The following is a 9188-nucleotide window of genomic DNA, read 5'->3' on the forward strand; positions in this document are numbered from 1 at the left end:
GCAGGCGATGTTCAGCCACTTCCCAGGAAGCAGGGTTTCAGTAGGCATAGCAGTTGCTCCAGAAGACAAATGTAAATAACGAATGCCCCCCCTTCCTCCTCCTCTCTCTAAGCTTTTATACCTGAGCAGACATCGTATGGCATGGAATATCCCTTTGGTCACTTCGGGTCAGCTGTCCTGGCTGTGTCCCCTCCCAAGACCTTCCCACGCCCAGCCTGCTGCTGGTGGGGGAGGCTGGAGGGGCGGCCTTGGTGCTGTGCAGGGCTGCTCAGCAGCAGCTGGAACACTGGTGTGTTAGCAACACCTTTCTGGCTACCAGTGCAAGCACAGCGCTGTGAGGGCTGCTATGCCAGACCCCATACAACCCTGCCCATGGCACAGGCAGTTGACTGGATGACCTTTAAAGACTTCTTCCAACCCAAACCATGCTATGATTCCCTGAATCCATGGTTATGGGGATGATGGAGTAAAGGGCACTCAGAAAACTGGCCTGTGCCAGCAAACCAGCAGGGGTGCTTGGGAAGATGGGATTAGGATGTCGTATGATCTGGACTGACTGCAGAAATGGCCTGAAAGCAGAAAGACAAGATTCTATGCAAAATAATATACAAAGTTTGACGTGCTTGAGGAAGACAACAGAGAGTGATATGGCAAGTCTTCAGGCAAGCATCAGGTCATTTCCTAAGGTACAGAGATCACATTCCCTATCTCTACCAACAGTAGGACAGTTGCAGGCTCTAGATCTAGCTGCCGTGTCCCAGCTGCAGTTTGTGACGGGATCTGAGTGCACAGCCCCTTCATTCCCCAAGATCCTGGTTTTGGGAGGACAGCCAGGCACATGGGAGAGGGACAGAGGTGTCGCATACTCCAGCAGCTCCTGTGGAGAAGACGCTGGCCCCACTGCCCACATCCAGCCTGGCGCACAGCGAGGTTTTGCTGCAAAGCAATTTGCTTTTGAAATTAAGACATTTTTTTCCCAGGATTCTGATGACTCCAGGGAAACTGGAGTATCCATATGGAAGCCATAATAGGCCAGTTGGAGGCCTTTGAAAAACACGCTAGACACAATTCTGTCAGAAGGCATCCAAGTAGACAAGTTACACTAATTAATCTCCTTCAGCCTATTATATTTGATGTCTGATTGATAAAAGGCAAAAATCTTCACACATTTTCTTTTTCAGAAAGGGGCGTTTTATTTATTAACACACACACACACACAAATCCAGCTCCACTACTTTCAACTTGCCTTTGACTTCAGGAAAACACGATCATGCTGGGAACTTCTCTGTTAATTCTATCAGTGCTTGGAAACCAAATACCCTGGAGCCTTAAAAATGCCATCATCAGACAGGCTAAATAGGTAAATAGACATTCATGAACCAAAAAGCTGGCAGGATGCATTGGGTAGAAAAGTCTTTAAAGAGATTCTCTTTAATAGAAGACAATTATAACAACATGTGACCATAGCAACAGTAAAGCAAGATGCAGAATGGAAGAGGTAAATATTCCCTTTAGCAGATGGATGTCACTCCTGTCTTTCATTGAAATTATGTGCTGAAAGGCTAACAACAAACATTTGTTCAGAAAATTGTTATCTCTGAACTCTCTGCACACACACAACTCCCCTGAGCCTCAGAAAAGACTTTTTTTTCATTTCACAATGCAAATGTTGTTTCTCAGGGGTGCATTCGGATTAGGTTTTAGAGAGCAAGCCTGGGAAATCTAGAGAACAGCGAGCCCCCCTCTTGCCTGATGTCCTTCAGCAGCGATGCTAGGTCCCCCCACCATCCCCAGTGAGATCCCTGCCGTTCACTCCTTCAAGTAGCTTCAGCTGTTTATCCCCTAAATCCCTGCTTACCATCTCCAAGCTGGTGTTAAAGACAGAGGTTTTGGAAACAGGGAAAAGGAATTCTTTGAGAAATAACTAACACAGCTGCCTGCTTTGCTCCATGCCGCATTTATTCCTCTTGGAATGACAGAGGACACAGGAGTTTCTCTTCCTTCTGAGAACCAGAGCCACCAGCCATGAGGCAGGGTCCCCCGCAGCCACACAAACAGAGAAAAACTGTCCCACAGGCAAAAGGAGGTCCTGCAGGCCTTTGATTTCATTATTTACTCTTCCCTTTCGATTCCCTGCATGAAGTATTTCCAGGTGACCCTGTGTGGGTCAATAAATAATATACCATCTCCTGATGAAAAAAAGCCTAGCTACGTCAACGGCGCCTTTCAGTCTGAGGCTGGCTGGGGTTTATCTCTTGCCTTCAACTGGCAGTTCAGAAACATTACGACAATCAGATAACCCGAAATGAATAAGCACTTCGATGGTTCAATATCTCGCTCCACAAGTGACAATAAAAAGCTCATAACTTTTCCAGTGGCACATTTATATGTGTGGCAGGCAGGGGTGGCAGAGTGGCAGGGTCTGCTGGCCCTGGGGAGGTGGCACGCACTGCCTGCACGCAGGCTGCACACCTGCAGCTTAATTAAAGGAGAGCCTGCAAGCCCAGTTCTCCAGAAAATTTTTAGGTCTCACCTGTAGAGCTTCAGACCATGCCTCCAAAGCCTAGGGTGTTGTCGGGTTTTTTTCCTGGGAACCTCATTAGGCTGCAGAAAAAAAGGGCTCCCTTGTTCTTAACACGTTGCAGGGAGAAAAAACGGGGGTGATGTACAGGTGTGGCAGGACAAGGTTATAACCCACGATCTGTGAGTCCCTCCCCGTGTCCCGAGCTTGTCCCTCCATCCGACTGGCCTGACATCCCATGGGACAGAGAGCGAGAGTTTTATAAAACCCCAAGGAAAATCCATGGCTGTTTCTGATGGTAACGGGAGGAGGGGAGCATCCCCATGTAAGCAAGGGAGCAGGAGATCTGCAATAGCTCTGGCAGCAGTGAGTTTAATTTGCCTCTGTGTGCAAATGTGCTGCGTACAGATGGCAAGACTGGAAGCAGAGGAGGTGGGACTCTCACTGCTCTCCAAGAAGCATGCCTTGGGATTGTGCAGGACACGGCTTTGGCCAAATTTTCTGTTGGAGGAACTTCATCTGCACCAAGGAGGCCTTTTGGCTGGGTTCTTGCTAATTTAACTTTCTCTGAGTCACCTGTACTGAAGGAAACACTGTGCATGTTCCGTAAGCAAAGACATTGCTTTTCAAGCTTTTTCAAGGTTTCCAACCCTTTTCAGGCTTGAGGGATGGAAGGTGTTGGTAACAGCTGGAACAGCAATGGGGACTGGATTTCACAGCTCCAGACCTCCCCCTGACAAGCAATGGCACCAGTGTGGACCCCAGGCTGAGTCACATTTCTCTCCTGGTTGACGGGCAGAGCTGCCGAACTGCTGTGGTTTAAGATCAATCCGTATGGCACAAGCCTGTATGTCACGCCGCCCACTGTCACAGCACGGGGTGTTAGTGATGACATTGGAAGTGTTCTTGGGGCTGCATGTTACTGGATCTCAAGTCCTCTATTTATCTGCAGGAGAATGGACAGGGTTTGGCTGGGATAGAGCTAAATTCCTTCATAGTAACTTGTACGGTGTCATGTCTTGGATTTGTGCTGAAAACAGTGTTGATAACATGGGGATGTTCTAATTTTTACTGAGGAGACCTCACACAGCATCAAGGCTTTTTCTGCTCTTCACTCTGCCCCAACAGCAAGTGGGCTGGGGGGTACAAGACACTGGGAGGGGACACAGCTGGGACAGCTGACCCCAACTGGCCAAAGGGGTATTTCATACCATATGACATTGTTCTCAGCAATAAAAATGGGCGTGTGGGGTGGGTGGAGGTTGATGGGGGGCTGCCAATGCTGGATGACTGGCTGAGCATCGGCCGGTGACGAGTCATGGTTTTCTTTTGCATCACTGGTTTTTCTTCGGTTTGGTTTTCCTCTTTCTTTGTTAGGTTTTTGTTTGTTCGTTCGTTTGTTTGCTTGGGGTTTTAAAATTGGTTAATTATTAAACTGTCTTTATCTCAACCCATGAGTTTTCTCACTTTTTATCCTTCCATGCCCCCCCCACATCCCCCTTGGGGGGCGGATTGAGCAAGCAACTATACGAGGCTCAGCTGCCCCCCGGGGTCAAGCTACGACAGCCCTTTGGGGCCGGGGGACACACACCGGGGCCAGAGGACACACACTGGAGCCGGAGGACACACCGGGGCCGGGGTGCTGCCCGCTCCCGCAGCGAGGCGGTTGCGGGGGGGCGGCATGCGGAGCCGCCCTGTTCCACCAGGTGGCGCTGTGGCACCGCAGCTCGCTCCCCGGGGGGGGGGGACACCCCCCCCAGCCAAGGATGGTTACACATCTCTTGCATCACCTTTATCTGCAGTTAAAGCAGAGCCTCAGCTGTTAAGGAGCGGGGTACAGGGCTTTTCGGAGGGGGGGTGGGGCGGCTGTTTCTCCAGCTGAGTGGTGGGGTGGGAGGTGACTGTGGTCACCTGAAGGGCACACAGAGCAGCTGAGGTGCTGTGGGACACCTGGGTGTCCTCAACGTGATGCTTACAAGCAATTTGGTGTCTGTGTTGGGAGCTGGTCTGTGCCATAGCCTGATGCATGAGGAATATGCAGGGCACACCGGGGATGGGCCCGCTGCAAGCAGAACTGTCCTGTGGAGACCAATGCCATGATGGACCTGAAGTCCACGTGAGCTGGATGGTCCCGTTGGCCCAAGGAGGTCAGTGTCGGGCATGGGATGTCTGCAGAAGTCTGTGCATCCTCTTGGACTCCCAGCCAGCATGGTGCAAGGCACTGGCATGGAAGTGTCCTGAAGCAGGGTGAAGGAATAGAAATTGAAGAGTTGATGGAGATGATTTATTTAGATGATGCTGGAGGGAAGAGGATGGGTGAGAAGAGACAAGCCTGTAAGACTGAGCAATAGGGTCAGGGACAGCAAGGGTGCTTGAGTGGGAGGGTGTGCAAATAACTGTGTACTGGACCAAGGGAACATGGGCACGGGCACACACATACGTGCACGCTAGCTGATTTGACAGTGAAGGGGAGGGAAAGCAAGTGCCAGCTTTTGTGGAAAGGGAGAAGGGTGAGTAAGACAGAAAAGAGGAAGAAGGAAAATGTGACCAAAAGGGGAGGGCAGAAAATGTTTCTCAAAAGCAAAGCTGCTGCCAAGGGTAGGTGGGTACAGGAAAGCTGCAGGGAGGGCAAGAGCTGGAATTTTTGAAGTGGGACTTCCTAGGGCATGGGGAGGAGGCAAGTGCCCACTGCCCACTGTTGGTAGAGCTGTTCCCCAAAAACTACATTATACTCCATGATGTTTCTTTGGCAAAACAAAGTGCCAGGGTGATGGTATGTGTGTAAGGGTTGAGATACTCTCCTGTTACCCCGGACATATGTTCCCGTGTTCCCATCTGGGCTGCACTGGCACAAAATCAGACCAGCACAACTGCAACTGGGAGTACTTGAGAGCCCCATTTTTCATTCTCAGGAATTGGGAGTGTTTTCCTGAAAATTTTGAAGTCTTATTGAAAGAAGACCTGTAGATGTTATAATCTGTCTTTCTGCCAGTGCTGAATTATTCTTATAGCTTTATTTATACATTCTTATAGCTTTATTTAGTTACATTTTATATAGCAAATAAAACAAATTCACTGTCTAATCCATCTTCCAGAAAGCTCTATGGATATACAGCATAAGTTTTAATTTTGCAGCTCTCGCAAGTATTTCTTGTCCTCTTTGAGATGATTTGGGCTTAAGTTTAAGCAAAACAAGAACAAAATTAGTAGACTCATAACTCTCAGTCAGTTTGGACTTCCAATATTGGCAGCGCACTGCTGTTGTTTGAGCTCAGTCTGGTGCAATAACTTTAGCTAACATACAGTAATATCTCTAAAAACATTCGGTGTTACAAATATAGGCAATAGGAGAATGAGCAATAAAAAAAATCAATCATACTCTGACTCGCAGGTTGGTGCTTCTTTGGGGAATTGCCTATTAGCATAGAGATTGCCCTTCACATAGTACGTGATATATCCCTGGCTTCGAAAAGCCTGAGAACAAATGGACTTAAACTCGAATAAGTTGAGGCTGGCAATCAGAATTTGAAGAGTGCTGTGAAAAGTGAGAGTCTGGAACAGAGTCTTCCTGGATGAGCAGGAAGATCAGACCCAAGTTTTCTCCCTTGATGACTTATGGAAAGGATGAGGAGTTTGTCAGCTGTGGCAGCCCGGGACCTGCTGTAGCCCTCTGCTCCTGGAGCCATTTGGGTTTGCCGATTAAAGCATGAGGTTACTCAAATGAGAAATAAAATGTGAAAGGATTGTTCCTACTCTCTGAGGAATGGAGAGGAGGTCGCATGGGTGGTGACATTTCCAAGGTGCTGTCAGTGTTCTCAACGATGACTTGTCTGTCATTGCAGAGGGTTTGTAGGACAGCAGTGTGTTCAGCCCCCTCCATCCTCCCTTCCTTCCTTCCTTCCCTCCCTCTCCAGAGCACGTACCAGCAGTAATTCTCCTCTGCTTAACCCCAGGGACCTCACACAAGCTTTGATCAGGGATGTGGCAGCTGACTGTATGGTTTTGTAGCCAACAAGCTGCTGCAGAACCCACGGGGGATGTCCATGTGCCAGAGTGCCTGTGTCCCAACGGCTAACCCCACACCGTTTCCACCAGCTGATGGTGGAGATGTTGCTTGTTGCAGAGGAATGTGAACACTTGCCAGCCAGCTGGGTCCTGTTCCAGGTTTCAAGAAAGGAGTGTGCTGTACTGGTTACAGGCTGTTCCTCATCTGCTTATCCCCTCCAAGCTAGCCTGACCCCTTTTGCCCCTGCTGTCTCCAGTCTGTCTGTCTCCTACTGCCCTCCTCCTCCTCCCCCCCTACTTTTTATCCTTGGATGAACTTATTTCTGTCTGGCATTCAAAGACACTTCCTTTCCCTCCTTGCTTCTCTGTGCCAAGTATCGAAGTATCAAAGACAAGTATCAAAAGCAGAGGGTTGAGAGGCTTTCTGGTCTCTGGTCCATGGCATCCAGGAGCTGAAATAAACTACTGCTGAGGAAGTCTTGCTCTGACATTGACCTGTGGATGAAGCACGGGTCATTGTCCCCTAGAGATGGCCTGTGTGCAGGATGGGCAGCGCACCAGGGACGTGCCAGGGCAGAGCAGGGTCAGTGCTGGCACACAGCATCCGCAGAGATGCTGAATTCGGAGAAGTCTCTGGGGAACACATGAGATCTGAGAAAGCAGAAGCTGATGAATTTCAAAAGCATTGATGATTTGTGGTGGTGTTCTGACCCAGAACTTCTACTGTTATGTCCTGTGAAGTACAGAACAGTCATCTGCAAAATTTTTCTGCCTAAATTAGGTCTCAGAAACAAACAGTTGAAACACCACAATCCTGTTACTAATAACAAGCTCAAGGCAGACCACCCGCATGGGAAAACTCAGCTCAAATGGTGCCTACTTGGCAAAATTGTAAAGCCACCAAAATCACAGGGATGGCATAAATGAGAGCCTAAGCTACAGGTGGCACCGCATGGAGCATATTTTGAAGTGATAGCTACAGGTCTGCTACATAAGGTAGTTCCATCATCATGCTCCCTTTGTCCTTAACATCCAGTAGCAATGAGTCAGTAATAGCAATTATTGGAATAAAAAAAAACAATTAAACAACCTTTTATTAAGTCATCAAAAAAAGCGCATTTTCCCAAGCTGAGTCACCCCAGCATGACTGTCCCTCTGACTAATGAGGCTCTCATGGCACAGTCCCTGCCACAGCATCCCTGCTCCACTGCTTTTGATGCTGCCTTGCTCATTACTGCTTTATCTTTTGCTGGTTTTCATGTGTAATAATGACTGAAGGGTGGCCAAGGGAACGATCTGCCTGCATTTAACATCAAACATGATGTGGTTTGTGGCGGTTCGTCAGTCGGGTGAGGTACATTTTCTGGATGGGACTGAGAAAGAAACAATAGAAAGAAAATAAACCTAGTGCAAGCCTATGTCTGGATGCTTCTTCAAGATGAAGCGCAGCATGGCTAGTGACTTCCCCAAGGAGACAGGGCAGAGTGGCATTGCTCGATCTGCATCAGTGCAGTCTACTTATCTTTCTCCTATTCATTTAAGGAGTGATGCTCCCCAGCTCAGGACAGTCCTTCTAGGCAAGGCTGGGGCTTTCTCCACTGTATAGACATTTCTTGCAGTGAAGGTTTTATTTGTGTCTAAATTTATCAGCTTCAACTCTGTGCTGACTTTTCCAGGGTAAGCATTAGATTCGGGTGGACTTGGAATAGATTGAGCCAAAACTGCTCCGCTCCATTTGCAAGCATGAAATAAGGGGAACTACCGCGGTTTTAAGCATTAGTGGCTTCAGAGGAACTGCTTCTGGAGAAACGTGTGCATCCCTGAGGCTGCTGGCCGATGTGAGTGACATGTCCAGAGTACTTATACTGCTTTTGAACCCCACACAGCTTTGGCAGAGAGGTCTCAGTAGCCCCCATCTTCTTCTCCGAGTTTGCTATGTTCAGACTCATCCTTCTACACAGTTTCATCCCCCCACATCCACTCACAGCTCCAGCCTCCATCCTGCACAGCTGGGCTTGGGCGCTGAGCCAGCAGCTTCTTCCCGGCCACCCATGACTCATTCCCAGCTGCTGCTGTGCTGCAGGAGAGAGCTCTCCCAGCGCTAAGCAGGGCTTCAAGCAGGGATTAGAGCACAGCCCTGGGGACTGGGCAGGAGGATGGGTAAAGGGGTTGAATTCAGAGGCAGGTAGTGCTGGAAAAAATAGTGCTGGGGGGGTGAGATGGACAGAGGCGCTGGGTACAGTGGTGCATGATGGCTGTGGGATGCTGAGAAGGAATGAGGGGCACTGAGAGCAACAGCAGCTGCCCGGAGCTGTTGGCAATAGACAGCTCTGCAGGTGATGGCTGCTGGCTTCTCAGGAACCTGGATGTCTGTTTACCTGAGTGGGTTTGGTACATATTGGTTTTCCCAAATGATCTCTTAGGGTGTTTCCTATAAGGCCTGAGTGTGGCAGGCCGAGTGCCCTTTCATAGGACCAGCTTTTGAAGGGATAAGATGTGCTTTCAACTAATTGCCTGTGTGCTCAGGTTCACTCCTCATTTCTCAACTCCTTGAGCAGTGGCTTCATCAGGAGGGCAGAAGTACTTGCTAGAGCATTCAAGAAAACGATATAGAGAACAGACTGACATTGTTAACATCCATAGAGAATAATCTATTTAAAAT

At 48.8% G+C, this 9188-nt stretch overlaps 1 long non-coding RNA gene across 1 annotated transcript in view; it reads left to right on the forward strand.

Annotated features, from left to right (window-relative positions):
• Positions 1-9188, forward strand: part of LOC308059321 — a 54504-nt gene that overhangs the window by 23024 nt on the left and 22292 nt on the right. The gene's annotated exons all lie outside the window — the stretch shown is intronic.

Source organism: Falco punctatus, assembly GCF_963210335.1.
Source record: "Falco punctatus genome assembly, chromosome: 2".
In the NCBI taxonomy this organism is placed as follows: domain Eukaryota; kingdom Metazoa; phylum Chordata; class Aves; order Falconiformes; family Falconidae; genus Falco; species Falco punctatus.